At 44.9% G+C, this 19,257-nt stretch overlaps 1 protein-coding gene across 1 annotated transcript in view; it reads left to right on the top strand.

The window, feature by feature from the left end:
* The first annotated feature begins 18,983 nt into the window (after positions 1 to 18,983).
* Positions 18,984 to 19,257, top strand: part of LOC130374926 (protein SOGA3-like) — a 9,323-nt gene continuing 9,049 nt past the window's right edge. Inside the window, 1 exon segment of the mRNA XM_056581906.1 lies at positions 18,984 to 19,233. The gene's annotated coding sequence lies outside the window, so the exon portion shown is untranslated.

Here is a 19,257-nt window from a genome sequence, read left to right as displayed (position 1 = left end):
AGCATGCACTCCTTGAGGTGGTACTAGTGGTTCCTGAGAATGTCAGTCTGGTAAGGGATCCAGACCAGCTTGAAAATGATTAGCAGAATGAGAGTCATTGAAGTGTTGGTAGATTTTGATTTTCTTCGATGTTGTACATGATTCCTCCCTCAGATTTCTCACAGTTACGTTTATCACAGTTTTATTACGTCTCTCCCGCAGAGAGACGTGATATGCACTTGTATTCTGTCCTGATCTTCTACCGTGTTTTATCACTTCAGTATTGGACTGGACCTCCGGACCTTATCGTACTCGCTCTGATGATTGGCTTTCACATATAGCTCCCAATGTTCGCACTGAACTTGGGAAAACTGCTTTGAGCCTCCTACATGTGGAACGATCTAAAATGGACTATACAACTTGATACATCGGTAGCCACTGATCAATCCTTAATAACCAACCATTACAGCCCAGTCTGCAGTTGCCTATAAAAGTTAAATCGATGGACTTTTCTTTACCTTCAAATTGTTAGAAATTTGTGTGATGCACATTCCCTGAATCATTGTTGAGTTGAATCTAGGACATTCCGACTTTAAACATTTGTTGATAAGATTATCTGCATACTCATACTCTGCTCAGCTGGAGAACTTATGTACAAGGAAGGTACTCTTATTTACACACGGAGGACATTGTAGTGTGCGTTGATTTGGGTCGGCTTAGCTCAGGAGGTAGAGCAGTTGAAATGTAACCGAAAGGTTGCTAGTTCAATCCCCAGCTCCTCTTAGCTTAGTGTTCATGTTTCCCTGAGCAAGACACTTAACCCTAACTGCTCCTGACGAGCTGGCTATCGCCTAGCATGGTTGACTCTGCCGTCGGTGTGGCAATGTGTGTATTAACCAAACCTGTAAGTCGCTTTGGATAAAAGCGTCTGCTAAATGCCCTAATTGTAATGTGCCCTAATTGTATTGTTGTGAAACACATTAGATGTGAATGAGTGAAATTTTGGCATGAACCAGACTGGCCGCATTGCAGCTGAACTGCATTCTCCTGGCAAGTGACCAAGGAAACGATGGCCAGGAGGCCTATCTGAACTTGGAATAAATATTGTGTGATGGAATGCATACAAAAGTCATTTCAAAGTCTAGACAGACCTGCACTTTGTCATGCGTGTGCATGTGTGCGTGTGCGAAATATAACATAATGGTCATTGAGCGAAAAACCCTTTTGTTCAGCCTTTGTTCAAGAAAAAAGAAAAAAGTTCACAATCCATGATTGCGTATGTCGATTCAATCAATCAATCAATCAATCAATCTATCAATCAATTAATAAATCAATCAATCAACTTACCAAAAGGAATTCAAGCATAATGTATATTTCTGACACATGTCAGTTTCTGACACATTCTTTCCAGTAAAAAACACCAAAATGGGGGTCAATTCAAAGGTCAACTCAATTGCTCGTTGGGGAAGATGTCTGCTTCTGGTGAGTCAGCAATATTTCACTCATGGTGGGACTGAGCTTGCAGCTGTAAGATGACTCAGCTAAAGACAACTCCTTGGCTTATCAAGACCCATGACAGTGGCGGCAGTACCATCTAACAACATCAGACCTGCCTGGTTAAACATAATGGGGGACAGAGCGAGACTCTCGGTTGTGTGTGTGTGTGTGTGTGTGTGTGTGTGTGTGTGTGTGTGTGTGTGTGTGTGTGTGTGTGTGTGTGTGTGTGTGTGTGTGTGTGTGTGTGTGTGTGTGTGTGTGTGTGTGTGTGTGTGTGTGTGTGTGTGTGTGCGTGCGTGCGTGCGTGCGTGCGTGCGTGCGTGTGTGTGTGTGTGTGTGTTTGTGTGTGGGGGCGTGCACATTTGTTTGTTTGTTTCATTCACCCTATCCTGTCCGTGTTCTTGGATTTCGTTGCGTTATTCAATTTGTTTACACTGCCATCCATCATGTTAATTTTGGTGACCTTAAATAATTATTTGTGGGTAATACAATAACATTGGGTCGGCCACATACAATTTCTTCAGATTGACTGGATGTCTAATGGAACCAAACCATTTAAGTGAGGGGAAGTCATTGCTTTTTGAAGCCTCATCACCTTGTATGTGCTTCGCTGAGTATGACAATTCCCGCCATCTTGCAACAATTGATCAACATTTTTCCATTTTTCCTCGTTTGACCTAGTTTGAAATGTGTACAGTATGTCCGACACCACAGTTGAATATTCCTTCAATTCCATTTATATTATGCCTACTGAATTGACCAGCATTAAATATTAGGAGAGACCGTCAAAGGACAAGGGAGGCTTTTGGAAACTTACGAAGATGTTTGCCTGTTCAAGATTGTGTTCTTTAAATCGAAATAAGATGACTACCTACGCTGATGGTGGCACGAAGGAGACACCGAAGCATTCCCACATAATGCTATCCACTACAGAGAATTTGAATTCCTGGCCTTGAAAGCATCAATTAGAATACCAAAAAAATAAAAACACATGGCACAGTTCAATTGAGTGTTTTAAATTACATGCTTTGAATTTTGTCTATCATTATCTGATTTGGGACCGATTTCCAAAGGAGAATATGTATGAGAGAACAGTTTTATTTCCATAAAGCATAAAATATCACTATATATAGAACGAACACACACACACAGGCACACACACGCACACACACACACACACACACGCACGCACGCACGCACGCACGCACGCACGCACGCACGCACGCACGCACGCACGCACACACACACACACACACACACACACACACACACACACACACACACACACACACACACACACACACACACACACACACACACGCGCGCGCGCGCGCACACACACACACACACACACACACACACACACACACACACACACACACACACACACACACACAGTTAAGGTACTGTCAAGCTCCAACATGATAGTGCATGTTATTGCTTTCAGTACAGACCAAAAAATAATTTAAAATATGTTTTGAAATCCATCTACATTCTACATCCTGGCAAACTTGGTTAACGCTGTGGAAAGTTTTGCACACCAGTCAGTCAATATTCAACCAAATGTTTAGCAGTTCTTAAACAACCTGGCAGTCCTTGATAAATACTTCACCAAAAACAGGACACAATAAATACTGTGGAGCACAAGAAACCCAGCAAGACTATACGCCTTCAGTGCCAAAACCCTGTTGTCTTACCAAAGTAAATGTAAAACAGACCCCAATGTTACAATGTGGTTCCATTTTTCCTGCCACCAGACACACCAGTGCGCTTTATGGGAGAACTGGATCCCAGACTGGGAGATGTTGTTCTGCCCAACTGTAGGTTCGAACGTGAGGCAAGGCTTCTTGGTCCGTGACCCGATTTTGAATATTGTCCTGAGCTGAACACCTGAGCTTCGTACATGCATATGGCATCTCTCCTTTAACCCACTATCTGCCCGTCATACCAATGTCCCTGTGATGGAAAGTAGTTGGCCGTGGTTATGATTCAGCAGGCTATTCATATATGAAGGATCTTCCCCCTTCAGAAATGTCATTGTCTCGTCTCCAGGTATATCTGTTACTTAGTATTCGTTTTCCACCCGTACACCAGATGTCCTTCTAGGGTTAGGGTTAGGGTTAGGGTTAGGGGTATTCCATTTTCCCCCCTCGCATCCCATATCCTGCCGCTCCCATCTGCATTCACTTCATTCCCCTCACCTGAGCCACCTTGTCAATCTCCCCCACTTTACCTCTTTCCCTGATCAGTCCCTCCCCAGATAATCACAAGTTCACCTCCTTGGTTCCCTGGTTGGATTGTTCGATTTTCATGATCTGATATTTCTTTTATCTTTTTCTTTATTAACATTTCCTGAGTCTGCATTCATTTTGCACTCGATCACTTTTGTTCCTGCAGCCCCACTATCACTGAACATGAGCAAACAAGGGTAATACAAAATGTACCTCAGAAAACGTATCATGTGGCTTATGAATCAGCAATCGTACATGATGAATCAGGTTGAATAAGTGCCCCCCCCCCGCCCCCCCAGGTAGACTCCTGAACCCATGGTTAGGGAAAACAGTTCTAAAGCGATGCATCTGATTGTGATAATAATTTTCTAACCAACCACTACCATGGAGACACAATATTTATGTGAACTGACGTATGACATAGAGATATAATGCAATGACTGATAAAATAGTACAGCACAGCGATAGGATTTCAAATGCCTATAGATATGGTTGTTGATTCATTGTATGCTTGCTTTGTAACACCCCTTTTTATGGGCGGATATCAAGTATCGCACACTGATACAAGCAGATGTCAAAGTAGATACAGTCGAAAACTCGGTAGATATATATTTGTATTGTATATATATCTTACGGGCGGAATCTATTGATATTATTCAGTGATACTGATAGTTATCATCTCACCCAATATGAATGCTTCCATGCCTCTTTCACTCTCTTTATTCACACATTGACACAAAAACACAGATGAGCAAACACATACACTAACTTACACTCCAAAAGAGACTGTCGCTCTCTCTCTCTCACTCCCTCTCTCTCCCTCTCTCTCTCGCTCTCTCTCTCTCTCTCACTCCCTCTCTCTCCCTCTCTCTCTCTCTCTCTCGCTCTCTCTCTCTCCCTCTCTCTCCCCCTCTCTCCCTCTCTCTCTCTCTCTCTCTCTCTCTCTCTCTCTCTCTCTCTCTCTCCCTCTCTCTCTCTCTCTCTCTCCCCCTCTCTCTCTCTCTCTCTCTCCCCCTCTCTCTCTCTCTCCCTCCCTCCCTCCCTCCCTCCCTCCCTCCCTCCCTCCCTCTCTCTCTCTCTCTCTCTCTCTCTCTCTCTCTCTCTCTCTCTCTCTCTCTCTCTCTCTCTCTCTCTCTCTCTCTCTCTCTCTCTCTCTCTCTCTCTCTCTCTCTCTCTCTGTCTCTGTCTCTCTCTCCCACACTGGGTGTCTTCCCTCCGCACCTTCCTACATGGACATCCTTGTTCAGTGTAAACAGTCTTCCAGTTTGTCTACAGGCTGTCATGCATGCAGCTCTGTAGTGGAGGGGCAGCAAGGCGAGGGGAGAGGAGTGCTCTGTGTAGTCTGATGAATGAGGAGGTGAGGAGACACAAAGGGGCCAGCCGATTGGTGGAGAGGCTTTTGATTTGTGGAAGATACTGTAAAAGTATCGGTTGTACCCGATGTCCATAATTTCTTCTATACTTTATTTTGACCACCTGATATTCAAGCTAACATCAGAACCTCATTGGACCACATATTTGTAGGGCTAACAACAGTCCTAAATAGCTTCTTCTGAGTGGTCGACGCAACACCCTTTACAGTTGTATGGATTTGAGATAAGTCAGACCCTACAAGCATGGCCTCTTTGCCGTTGCACCCACGCCAAGATGGACTGACAGGGGAGGAGCACTTTGACCCATTGCTAATGGACCCAGGTTTAACTGGGTCAATAAGAACCTGTGGGCACGGCTTATTTACCATTCCGCCCATTACCAATATAGACGGAATTTGACCAGTACGCGGGAGATGCCTCATGAACCACCTCCAGAGTGCAAGCTGGTTAACCTTGTGTCCCGAGGCATACCTAGCCCGAAACAAAGATACCGCAGAACATTAAAAAGTTGTTTCATCATATCACAGGGACCAACCATAATTTGACCTTCTTCAACTTTAACATTATTGTTTTTGTATCGACTTCATTTGCGGAAATTGACCATTGTTGTTAATATGAGAGATGTAGTGCCTTGAAATGTATGGGTGTTCAAATATAATTCACACCCTTGGAATGTTACTGACCAATCAGAATCATCCCTGCCGTTGGGCATGAACAATAGCACCCACAACCTCCGGTATAATGTAAGTGTGTTAGCGAGGGTGCTCTCTGGGTCTCTCTGCTAGGGAGGGTCACAGGCAGTGGGTCAGACCACTGGCAAGAGTATCCAGGCCAGATTAGCACTAACAGAACGCGACAGCGCTGAGAAGCTTGGCGCTCCTGTGGAACAGTGGATTAAGCAGCCGCCATAGCCGTAGCCGTAGCCGTAGCCGTAGCCGTAGCCGTAGCCGTAGCCGTAGCCGTAGCCGTAGCCGTAGCTGTAGCTGTATATACCTGCTCAGACCAGGGGCAGCGACCTGGTCCAAGGCAGGAAGATACTGTATTGGTATTCAGTCTAGAATGGTAAATAAGGCATGCCACAGGTACTAATTGACCCAGGTAAAACTTCAGTCTATCTTGGCATGGGTGGAATGGAAAAGAGGCTGTGCTTGTAGGGTCTGATCTTATCTCCAATCCATACGACTTCATAGGGTGTTGTGTTGACCGCTCAGAACAAGCTATTAGGGACTGGTGTTAGCCCTACAAATATGTGTCCCAATGAGATACGGATGTTAGCTTGGATATCAACGGGTATCTTATGGGGTTCACTGCAGTCAACCCCAAATCTTGTTATCTTGCTTTAAACGTGTCACCGTCACTAGAAAACATGTGTAAGCTCCCTTTTGTTTCTGTCAGCACCGCCGATCCGATAAGGTTGTGAACCTTGGACTCTACTCCGAAATTCTGGTCGTAATTCGAGTAAGAGCTGAAACAGAGGGGTGGACTGACACTCTGAAGCCATCGTTGTGGGATCCAACACTTCATTTGGCATTGAACACAATTAGTTTGAAGACTAAACACAAATTACTTAACTTTAGCTTAACTGTATTCACATCCATGACGCACATCCATGACGGTGCGTCATGGATGTGATACTTTAGCCCAACCCTTGGAAAAACCCAGTTAGACATGGAGCAGGAACGAGGAATGGTGGAGAAATAGAGGAATTTCCCCTTTTATTCTCAACAGAGCACTTTATTTGTTTGATGTATTACATTTATATTTGAATTCAAGGATGGAATAAACACAGCAGACAGATATTCTTCCAGAGGAATGCTTCCAAAACCATCAGAATTCTGTCCATATTCCATAATAGTCTCACTGGCAGGTCGGGCTTGTCGTGTTGTCTGCTTTCCACGGAAAATATAGAGGCCTGCAGGCCCCTTTAAAAAGAAACAGTTGAGGACATTGTTCGTTTTTCCTCTGTGTTCTTGAATCAGGATTTCTCCTGCCCCGAGAGGCCATTCACCCTGCTATCTGTTGAATTGCACATTCAAACACACTTTATTCCCAAATATTATTCCTCATGGGTAACGCGGTCCACATTGCTGCTGCTGGGTGAACCGGTCTGCGAGGTCCAAACAGAGTGAACCCGTGCTCTGGGTCAGCTGGGAGGAGGACCTCAGCTCTTCATCGTCTCCTCGTTGTGCTTTGCCCCGTTCGTCAGGACGGGAAGGAACAAAATCCCCATGCGCCACGTTAAGGATCTGCTTGGAGCCGAAGTCCCTGCTACACGCAGACACTCTTGGCACAGGACAGACCTACGATCTAGTGTTTTAAAAGCTGGTTTTGGTTTGAGTTAGGTTCCATTACCTCCCTAGAGCTGTGTCTGTGATTCTACGAGATCTATCGGGATCCAAGATATCTCTACTTGTTGTGTTCCGCTGTGTTGTGTTGCAGTAAATGAAGTAATCGGCTATACTTTCCACTGAGGATCTCTTGTTCGTTGCACGTGTGTGCATGTGTGCATTAAATACATAATTCGAAAATGTTTCATCAATTAGAACTGGGAATACTTCATCATGAAGAGTTTTTTATTGAAATCACAAGTCAATCACGATATAATCCTCCTCCTATGTGTAAACCCTTGCAAATGAACGTAGTATCTTAAAATCCATTTCTGCAACAGTAATGTGAACCCTTGGGATCCACAGTCAGTCAGTGAAGGACGACAGAGGTCTAGTTGGAATAAAACGCTCTGCAGAAATCATTAAAAAAAATGTAGCCTGTTAGCAAGAGGAGATAAGGGTAAACATTACAAAGCAAGGGGCCCGGAATCGAACGTCTATCAACCGATCCATCCAGCCCTAATTATATAGTGTCGATCTGTGCTTTACTGCAATACAAAGTGCTTCACACAGGAAACAAGGAAACAGAACAATAGTGGAAAGGAGCAAGAGAAGAAATGCGAGAAACAGAGTGAGAGCTAAACATTGGATTGAATAGAAGGAGGAATGGAACACACAGGACCAGACTCCTATTACTGCAAAACGAGAGCCACATGAACTCACGCTTCACTAAGGCAGCCCTCTCTGACATCAGCTGTGTGCTGGGATACTTTCTTCATGTGGATTGTGGAGACTTTATTGGGCCACTAAAACAGTGGAGCACCCCCGCCCCCCACAAAGGCCAAACGAGGACAAGTCAGGTCGCTGTGAGTGTCTTTGTGCATGTGCGCGTGATTGTGTCTGTGTTTGCTTGCATGCGTGTGTGTGCGTGTGTGTTTCATGCGTGTGCGTGTGTGTGCGCCTTTATTCTGTTGCGTGAGTCGACTCAAAACCCTGCGTTATTGGGGGCGGTGGTAAAATAAACCTCAAAAGGGTACAAGCTGTGAGCGTAACCCACATCACGGCAGCCATGACACACACACTGAGTCACTCACTTGAATCGACCCTTACATTCTACGGTAGACATCACACAGATGCAGGACGATGAATGGATCACCACCACCAGTTGGTGGAGCCCGCCGGTTGCAGGATGTCGGTGGGTTTTTGAGTGCAAGTCGGCGGTTCCGTGGACCAGCCCCCACATATTGATCGTAATGTGCGCTGCGTTGACGTTTTTGTGTCCATGAGTATGCATTTGACCCATTTTCCACCAACGGCGAGTCATGCTGACCAAACCGTCTCCACCACAGGCCTGCTTCCCGCCTCTTGGCTCCAGCCCCGCCCACCACCCCCCAAAAGCAAAACAATAATCTGGACCTTTGGTTTTTAAAATGGTTCGCAGCTGGCCCCGTTATGGTCACTCAACAGCTACTGAACCAGGGAGAAGTTGGATTCTTTTGTTCTAGTTTATATTGAATATGCTATATATACAGACTGATAGGCGATTCCTCTAAAGCTGGTTATTTCCGGACTGCACATGCTGTCAGAGAGGAAGGACTCGTGTTGACACATCTTGACTGTATTAAGGCGGAAATATCCCCCCTTTCTCCCACAGGACAGTGCTCAACATAATCACCCCCTGGCAAAGGCATTGATGCTTGTGTTTGACGTGTGTTTAATACACGTTTCAAGCAGACAAGGAGGCTTGTAGACTATGATGTGGATACTCTCCTTGGGTGTTTCAGTGGATACCTTTGGTAGCTCTCTGCCACAAAACATGACACAAAACATGGCAGCTGGATCACAGAGCTTTTCCAGTAACGCTGCCTGCATCGATCTCTTCTGACCGCAAGCTGTAATAACAGTTGTAACTATACTGACTAACAGGGCTTTTCGGATATTTGGGATTTTCGGCGACTTTCTGATATGTTTTGGGACTTATTGTGCCTTTTGAGTTAGCTTTACACCTTTTACGGCTAGCATGACTATAACGACTATTAAAAAGATTTTGGTTCCTCTCCCTGTTGGTTACAGACTATTATGAGTGTTGTGGCTATCACAAGTAGCAGATACTCTGCATGTCCCTGGAGCAGCGTGTGAATGAAGGGGTCTCGTTGAGGAGCAGAAGGAGCTGGAATGAGAGTTACCTCCCGAAAGGCTTTTCAGGAGCCCCGCTCTGCTCTGCTCTGGTCGGGAGGTATGTGGAAAGTTGCGTGTCCCAGGTGGTGGGCTGTGAATGCGCCCTACAGTATGAAACTTCCTTCACACACCTTCTGCGGTTTGTGCACAGTGTGCCCCAGCATAAATCATGCATTCATATATCTCTGATGAATTCCCTCTGGGCCCCGGAGACGACTGCTTTTGCTCACATGCTCTGAAATGGCACTGGCAGATGGGGAAAAAAGGAAAAAAAATTGAAAAGAAAAAAGGAAGTAGCAATTTCATAACGAGGCAATTTAAAAGGAACCTTTAGAAAATGAATCCAAACTGTAAACCAGGAAACAAGAGGATGTTAAACGCGCACGCACACACGCATGCACACACACACGCACACACGCATGCACACACACACGACCGCACGCAGGCACGCATGCGCACGCGTGCATGCACACACACACACACACACACACACACACACACACACACACACACACACACACACACACACACACACACAGACACACAGACAGACAGACAGACAGACAGACAGACAGACAGACAGACAGACAGACAGACAGACAGACAGACACACACACAAGCATGCATTCACAAGCATATACATGCCCAATAACACACTCAAACAGACAGAAAAGCCTGGCTATTTGGCAATTCTGCCATAAGCACTTTTTTATAAGGTCTTAAATGTTACCACTACTTTCCAACCCAGCAATCAAAACAATATGGAAGCAGAACAGATCTAATCCGGCATGAGCCGGATATTGAAGTATTATTAGAGCAAACACTGCAATGGAATACACATAAAATAAAAATGTGCTTTCACTCTGTTGTCTGAAGTTAAGATTAGAAGGATGGGGTGTATTACAGCACCAACTGTATTCTTTCTCCCATTGACCTTCCTGAGTTTAGACATTTAAGGGGTCATATTATGCTTTGAGGTTTTTTCCCTTCCCTTCAGTGTGTGAAATAGCTTGTTTATCCATGTATAAGGTCTGCCAAGCTATGCTGTGTTCTTTTTTGAAAAAGTCTGCAGAGTCAGGATCGCTTTAACTCACTTTATTTATTTATTTTAAGTTTTTGACTAGTTTCTATGAAGCAAAAGGAGGGGGAATTGTATAGTTACATGTGGAGATACACTTAGTAGGGAATTCTAAAGGATGCATTACCTGGAGCGTTCTGGCCCTCTGGGCTATGTGTTGTGACTTATCTACTGGGCAGGCGTGGACTCAGTTATGTGCTCTGATTGGCTAAGCATGATGCTGAACTCCCGCCTCCTGGATACCCGTATGTGTCTCTATGCTGCCCTCTTGTGGCTATGTGTTGGTATTGCAAATTTGTTTGTGGCCCTGAACGTCTGAGTTTGTCCAAGTCTCGTATCTCTAGAATTGGTACATGAATGAATGGCTTCTTGTATGGGCCGGATGCCTCCCTAGGCTCAGGATCCCTCCCTAGGATGGGAAAGAAGCCTCTCTAGTCGCCAAGGACATATGTGGCCTGTTGGTATGAATGTGTGAATTATGTCACAGCTACAAAGCTCAAAGTCTATGCCAAATAAAGTCCCCCACTGCCACAGAAAACACCTCTCCTGAACTGCCTGAAACAGCTCGATTACAGAACATGCTCCTGTGACATTGTGACATCCCTAAGTCACGAAATATTAGAAAGCTAGAACATGTACCCAGCACTATGAAAAGTCCTGCTCTATTCTTGGTTTTTAAGGTGTTTTGGGTCGATCTGATTGTTCGGCCTGAATTTTAAATTCAATATCAACCGTAGCTCAAAAACGTATGGCTGAACCAAAGCCATTGATACCGGAAATATTAACAGCGGCTTGTGACTCACATGGTAAGCATTTGACCAATCACAACAAGAACCTTGAAATTAAATTGTTACACAAATTAGACCCCTTTAACTGCAACAGAAATATTATCCCTATTTCTCAAATTATTTTCCATCTTAGGTTTCCTTAAATTCTAAAACTATTTTGCCTGGCACTCGGTTACATTTTCATCTAATTCTCAGTCCAAATCCCATGCTCAGGGGCACTCACTGTCTTGACTAAATCAACACATCCACCTTAAACCAAATGTTCCACATTGAATCATGTCAAACTGGTGGCTGAGCCCAGTTGGTTTTAGCCAGGTCATTAAGCCCACCGCCTGCACTCGTCCGCACCCCCTTCCACGCTGGCTTTGAACAGGTGCCCTCATGTGGTTGCCATTGGTTGCAGGACTACAGGTCGGCATGTTTGGCACGGTTATGATGTGTCTAATTATGGGATGGCCACTCCCTCTTCCTTGCATGCTCTGTTTGCCACACTCTGGATTGGCCAAGCCGAGGTTGAAGCAGGACCACACAGACTCAAAGTCAGCTCAATCTGGACCTGGATTCACAGAATGTGTGTGTGTGTGTGTGTGTGTGTGTGTGTGTGTGTGTGTGTGTGTGTGTGTGTGTGTGTGTGTGTGTGTGTGTGTGTGTGTGTGTGTGTGTGTGTGTGTGTGTGTGTGTGTGTGTGTGTGTGTGCGTGTGTGTGTGTGTGTGTGTATGTGTGTGTGTGTGTAGGTGTGTGTATGTTCATGTTTGGTTTGGTGTGTGTGTCTGTGTGTTCATGTGTGTTTGTGTGTGGTGTGTGTGTGTATGCCTGAAAGAGAGTGGTTCGTACCAATATAGGCATATACTGTAAACTGCCTCATGCAATGAAACTCACACACAGTCTTATTCTCTATCATTCTCTCTCTCTCACACACAGATACACACACACACACACACACACACACACACACACACACACACACACGCACACACACACACACACACACACACACACACACACACACACACACACACACACACACACACTCACAAATACACCCCACACCCACACACACAGTCCGGCTGGTTCCTGAGTGAGTCTCCAGTGCATCGCTGGGCCTTATGTTGGCTTCCTAGGAGAGATTTATGTCGGGAGTTAGGAGAGTCAGAGGAAACTATGAGACTAGCATCCCAGAATGACTAGAGCAGAATTACTAGGCCACACACACACACACACAGACACACGGATACACACACACAGACAGAAACAGACACACGCACACACACACACACACACACAGACACAGACACACACACCACACACAGACGCACACATGCACACACAGACATGCACACACATAGACACACACTCACACACACACACACACACACACACACACACACACACACACACACACACACACACACACACACACACACACACACACACACACACACACACACACACACACACACACACACACACACGTGTGTCAGTGCCTGGGTCCTTGACCGTGGAGGGTGAAGGAGCCTCCAGTTGGACCTGGCCTCCTGGCCCAGGCTCAAGCGGGCCCCGGTCTGGAGGTGTGCTCTGTAAACGTCAGCGGGGATGCCTGGAGACCGGGGGAGGGCGGGGGGGGGATTTATCCCTCCTTTTATTTGAACATACCAGGTGCTGCCCTTGGAAGAGCATTCCATCCCAAGACGAAACCTGCGCTTTAAAACAAAAAAAATCCAAGCGGCAATCTGCAAATTCAGACAGCTTTTACAACGTTTTTTCTTCTCTTTCTCCGTCGACTTCTTCTTTCTACATGGTAGACACGCTCTGTTTTCCCCGCAGCTGTCAGTGTTGTTTAGAGGAGGGAGACACCCGAACTCAGTCAACATGTTGAATGGCTCTCAGGGCGGGTTTCACACTCAGAGCAGCACTTCCAGAGTTGGACCTTCCAGTGGTGGGTCCTCAAGCGTGTCTTTCCTTTCTTCTTTTCTTTCTTGAACAAAACACGACATTGCTTCATCTCGCAGAGGACTGGAGCCACAGGACTGTGGCTGCATGAGCATTCTGTCTCTCTGACTCTCTCGCTCATCTTCTCTTACATGAGCTATCTTCCTCCCTCTCTTTCCCTCTCTCTTTCTCTATTCCCCCCTCTCTCTCTCTCTCTCGCTCTCTCGTTCTCATCATTTCTCCTTCTTCCTCTCTCTCTAGCTCTCATCATCTCCCCCTCTACCTTATTCTGTCTCTCATGCTCTCTCTCCTTTGCTAAATGATCCGGTTCCCAGTGTTTCCTTTCAAAACCCATTCTTATGTATGGGTTTCATGCCAATCGCAGCAGACCAGAAAGGGAATGGGATCACCATAATTGCCTCGAAACCAAAACAACTTCAACGGCCAATGTAATGTCAGTCAAATTCATTGTAACTGGCAAAAATTAAATCTGATATCTTGGTCAAAAGTATGCTGCTACAAATTCGCATAATTTGGTAAAAAAAAAAGATGTGTACAATGTAGCCAGAATTTTGGAGTCTGACAGATATTGTGGACTTTGCCTTTAGGTGGCAGTGGGGAGCCTTAAACTAAACCATCAACTAATTAACTTTTAAATGTGTTTTTACCGATGGGTGGATTTGTGAATGAAGAATAGATGTGGATATACATATAATAAGGCAAGGCAACTTTATTTATATAGCACTTTTCATACATAAGGCAGACTCAAAGTGCTTCACATATAAACATTGCAATACAATAAAATAAAATAATAGATAAGTAAAAGAAAACATATGCAAAGAAATGAGTAAATTAGAAAGTGCAACGTATTTAAGATCAGATCATCAGTCTCTCTGGTACCCACGTCGGGACTCCAACCCAACCTAAAGGAACTTGGTACTTTCTCTGGGACTCCAACCCGGATTCTTGTCAATTTCTATTCTAGGCTAAGACTCTATTCTAAGACTCTAACCCAGATTCTAGGAATCTAACCCAGACACACGTCGGGACTCTAGCCACGAACCAAAGGCCTTATTCTGGGACTCCAACCCAGACAGACGTCGGGACTCTAACCCAGACAGAACTCAGGTCTTTCTCTGGGACTCCAACCCGACCTAAAGGAACTTGGTCCTTTCTCTGGGACTCCAACCCAGATTCTAGGACTCTAACCCAGACAGAACTTGGGTCTCAAACTTTTATCCTTTCTCTCTGGTATCAGATCAAGTATCTTTCTGGTAAAAATAGAAAATAAAGGGAAAGTTGAAAAAGGCATTTTAGTAATAAAATAGAAAATAAAGGCAAAGTAAAAAAAAGAAAGAAAAAAAAAGCTTGTATGTTGTATGCTTGCAATGTATTTAAGAATGCTAAAGCAAACATAAAGGTCTTCAATCTTGTTTTAAAGGTGCTCAGAGTTGGGTAAACCCTTAAATCCTCAGGGAGTTTATTCCAGCTATTTGTTGCATAGTAACTAAATCCTGCTTTTCCATGTTTCGTGTTTACTCTGGGGATAATTAACAGATTGGTCTCAGAAGATCTTAGTGTTCTAGAAGGCGTATGTAGTGGAAGCATATCAGTTAAATATTTTGGGCCTAAACCATGTAGGGATTTATAGGTTAGCAACATGATTTTAAAATCAATTCTCTGACCTACAGGAAGCCAATGTAACGATTTATGAATTGGTGTAATATGTTCCGATTTTTTGGTCTTTGTTAGAACTCTAGCAGCAGCATTTTGAACAAGCTGAAGCTTCCTTAGAGTTTGTTTTGGGAGACCTGTAAGTAGACCATTGCAGTAATCAAGCTTACTAGTGATAAAGGCATGTATACGTTTTTGTAAGTCTTCGGTGGACATGAGCCCTCTATGTCTTGCTAAATTTTTAAGGTGATAATACGCAGATTTTCCAACTGATTGGATGTGACTGTCGAAATGTAAATCAGAATCCATAGATAACCCGTAGATTTCTGGCTTTGATTGAGGTTTTCAGGGACAGAGAGTGAAGGTGTTGGGTTACTTTAAGCCTTTCCGTTTTAGCACCAAATACAATTATCTCTGTTTTGTCCTCATTTAGTTGAAGGAAATTTCGGCACATCCAGTCTTTCACTTGCTCAATACACTGGCACAGCAGATCTATGGCCCGATAGTCATTTGGTGATAGCGATACATAGATTTGCGTGTCATCAGCAAAGCAATGATGGTCAATATTGTTATTTTGCATGATTTGCCCTAGTGGGAGCATGTAGATGTTGAATAAAGAGGGTCCTAAGATCGAACCTTGTGGGACTCTACATGTCACGTTGGTTGATTCTGATACAAAGTCGCCAATGGAAACAAAGTAGTTCCTATTTTGTAGGTAGGACCTGAACCAATTTAAGACTGTGCCTGAAAGCCCCACCCAGCACTGAGGTCTAGTAGCATTAGTATTGAGGTTTTGCCAGAGTCTGTGTTAAGACGGATGTCGTTTACAACTTTAATAAGGGCGGTCTCAGTGCTGTGCAGGGGTCGAAATCCTGATTTGAAAGTGTCATAGCAACCAGTTAATGCCAGGAAGTGATTAAATTGCTGGAGGACAACTTTCTCAATGATTTTACTTATGAAGGGTAGATTTGATGAACCGCACACATGAATGGCTCCTTGTCCAAACCCTGCACGTTTAAAACTGGTGTCCCTCAAGGCTCTGTACTGGGGCCTCTTCTGTTCTCCCTCTATACCAGATCTCTGGGCTCTGTTATTACATCACACGGCTTTTCCTATCACTGCTATGCTGACGACATTGTTTATCCAGATCTACATGCATCAAAAAACGTGTAGTTGGGAGGGGCTGTCTCTATCAGAACGGTTGCAAAATCATTAACTAAAAATGATTTGTTATTAAGAGACCTAACATTAAGTAGACCCATCCTGATGGTGTTGTTGATAGGCTTTAAGGTTTTTGATTTTAGAGGCAATAGGTATGAGATTTGTGAGGTTAGCAGTGTGTCTACGGCTGAACCCTTTTTTGTCTCAGTAATACTCAGGACTACTATCAGTACAGGGTGGGGGGCTGGGGCTCCCTCTGCTTGGGTGTTATCACCCTGTGGCCATGACGTTGAGATGCTATCAATGACACAGATGCAAGTTTGATGCCAACATAATCCAGTTTCTTAAATTCAGCAGGAAAATCGCAAAGGGAGGAGACAGTGGAGCTGGAGTTGTTGTTGTGGCTATGGGAGAGATGAGGCTGGAGGTCATCGTCGATGTGGGAGTGCAGAGGAGGGGGGTGGCCGTTCCTCGCCAAGCCAGCATCAGCGATGGGGGAAGGCATGGTGTCCATGGTGTCGGGCAGGCTGTTGTCTCTCTTCAAGGTCTGTGGTCTGTCTGCTATCTGTGTGTCAGATAGTGGCAGAGTAGATGTGTCGGGGAGGCTGTAGTCTCGCTTCTTCTCAACCTGTGCTCTGACTGTGGTCTGTGCGTCAGACATTGGAGATTTATGGGAGAGCTAGAAGAGAAGATTTTCCCTTAAAAGTTTTGAGCCTAACCTGTTTGGGTGTAGGCCATCTGCTCTGAAAAGATATTTGCGCCCCTAGAACAAGTTGAAATTGTCAATAAAGCCCCTTCCTCTTTCATTGCAGACTCTGGAAACTGCTGGTATGGGTCCACTGATGAATGACTTAATGTGTATTTTGTCTAGTGTATCCAATAGATCAGCGTAATTCCTGCATGCACAATAATCGGTGAGATTTTGGGGTTTTCCAATATGATTGTGGCTAGTTTCTGGTTGATATCACTAACCATCACATCTGGGAAGTAGCATGTTTTGATCTTCTTACCGTTTATATCCTTGATGGTTGAGTCTCCTAAAATCAGAGTGTCTGGTTCACCTGCTTTCTGTGAGATGGGCCCTTGTTGGCCTGAGGTGGCGGTGGCAGACGCATGCGCAGCTCGCCTCTGTGGCAACTGGTTCTCGTTCCATCTCTGTCCTCACCGTCCGTCCAGACAAATTTCGGGGCTCAGGGGTGCACGGGTGGCCGACGCATGCGCAGCTCGCCTCCATGGCGACTGGTACTTGTTCCGTCTCTGTCCGCACCGTCTGTCCGAACGCGTCTCGGGGCTCAGGGGTGCACGGGTGGCCGACGCATGCGCAGCTCGCCTCCATGGCGACTGGTACTTGTTCCGTCTCTGTCCGCACCGTCTGTCCGAACGCGTCTCGGGGCTCAGGGGTGCACGGGTAGCAGACGCATGCGCAGCTCGCCTCTCGGTCGACGGGTTCATGGTCGGTCTCTGTCCGCACTGTTTGTCTGGACGCATCTCGGGGCTCAAGGGTGCATGGGTGGCAGGCGCGTTTGTGGACTCTTGAAGTGGCAGCAACCGGCTCTTCAGCGGCAGGGTTAACTTCAGTGACGGGCTAATCCGGCTGATACATGCAACTTTAGCTTTGGGTAGCTTAGCATTTGCCGTTGAGTGAACTTGTTTATTCACTTTGGTATGTTGTTTTGGCTTAGCGCCGACTCTGCGCCAGTGAGACACAGCTGGAACTGTCTCTCTCTTGTCCAGCTTCGGGAAGGATACAGTTTAGCGTTGATCATCTTGTTGTGTATTTTTCTGAGTTAGCTTAGCAAACTCACCCATCTGCACTGTATCCTGGAGGAGTCCCTTGCATTTTCTAATGCAATGTCTCGTTTCAAATAAAGCCACCAAAATGTATTGTTGAATCGAGCGATGGAGGACGACGGAAACAAACTATATATTGTTATGTATTATGATCATAAAATAAAATAAAATAAATAGATCTGAACAATGAATTAAGTAGTTTTTTCCAATGCCTAGCGGAGCTTCGGGAAACATAACCTCTCTCTCTGCTGCCTCTTATCAACCTTCAAATAAATAACAATTTATTTTATGTTTTATTTTGTAAATAGCATTTCTTAATAATGATTATTTAAATGTGGTAAAGGGATAATGAATACAAGTTATATTATTTATGTCAAAAGGCCGTCTGAGAAAGCAGAACAGGTGGTTTGCAAAGCAGTGCAGTCCAAGTAGGTCATATACCCCTTAACGGGACAACAGCGCCATCTAGTGAGAAACTCCATACACTGAGACCATCTGCTTCTCTACATTAACACAAATTATCTACGTTTTTCCATTTGCTGGACTATTAAGAAAATAGTTGACTATATATGTATGAGGAGAAATCGCCATTGACAATAAAACCTATTTGTATCCAAATTGACACAATCACTGATAGGCAACGCACACACACACACACACACACACACACACACACACACACACACACACACACACACACACACACACACACACACACACACACACACACACACACACACACACACACACACACACAATTACACACACTTCAAGTACCTCACTTATTTAATTCTTGAGACATAACAATGTAGTCGCTAAGAGGGTTTCATACAGATGAAGTACACTGATATCATGTACTGTACATGATATCAGTCAGACAAAGCGATCAGCTTGCGGATCTTCCTGGGTGGAAACGAAGGCAAGGGTGCCATATGCGCATGCGCAAAGCCACATGGCTTTACGGTATCTAGGAGGTGGCTGGAGATGATGTTCTTGTTTGGCCGGCCAGGACCATATGCAATATCTTAACATAGATGTAATTCTTCTTGCCTTGCAGAGTTGTTTTGCCAAAATCAGCATTTGATGTCTGCTTGCAGGCTACATGCTGTGGTGTATGACATAATCTATTTTTAGAGATATTATACAAAAGTTGACTGAACACGGTGACTGAACAGTGGGAATCATATTGCACCGGATGTCATTACAGGCTTTTGAGTAGCGCGGAGGTACGTACACGCCTTTTTCCATCA

Source organism: Gadus chalcogrammus, chromosome 21 (genome assembly GCF_026213295.1).
Source record: "Gadus chalcogrammus isolate NIFS_2021 chromosome 21, NIFS_Gcha_1.0, whole genome shotgun sequence".
NCBI lineage: Eukaryota > Metazoa > Chordata > Actinopteri > Gadiformes > Gadidae > Gadus > Gadus chalcogrammus.
This window is presented reverse-complemented; position numbering and strand designations above follow the sequence as displayed.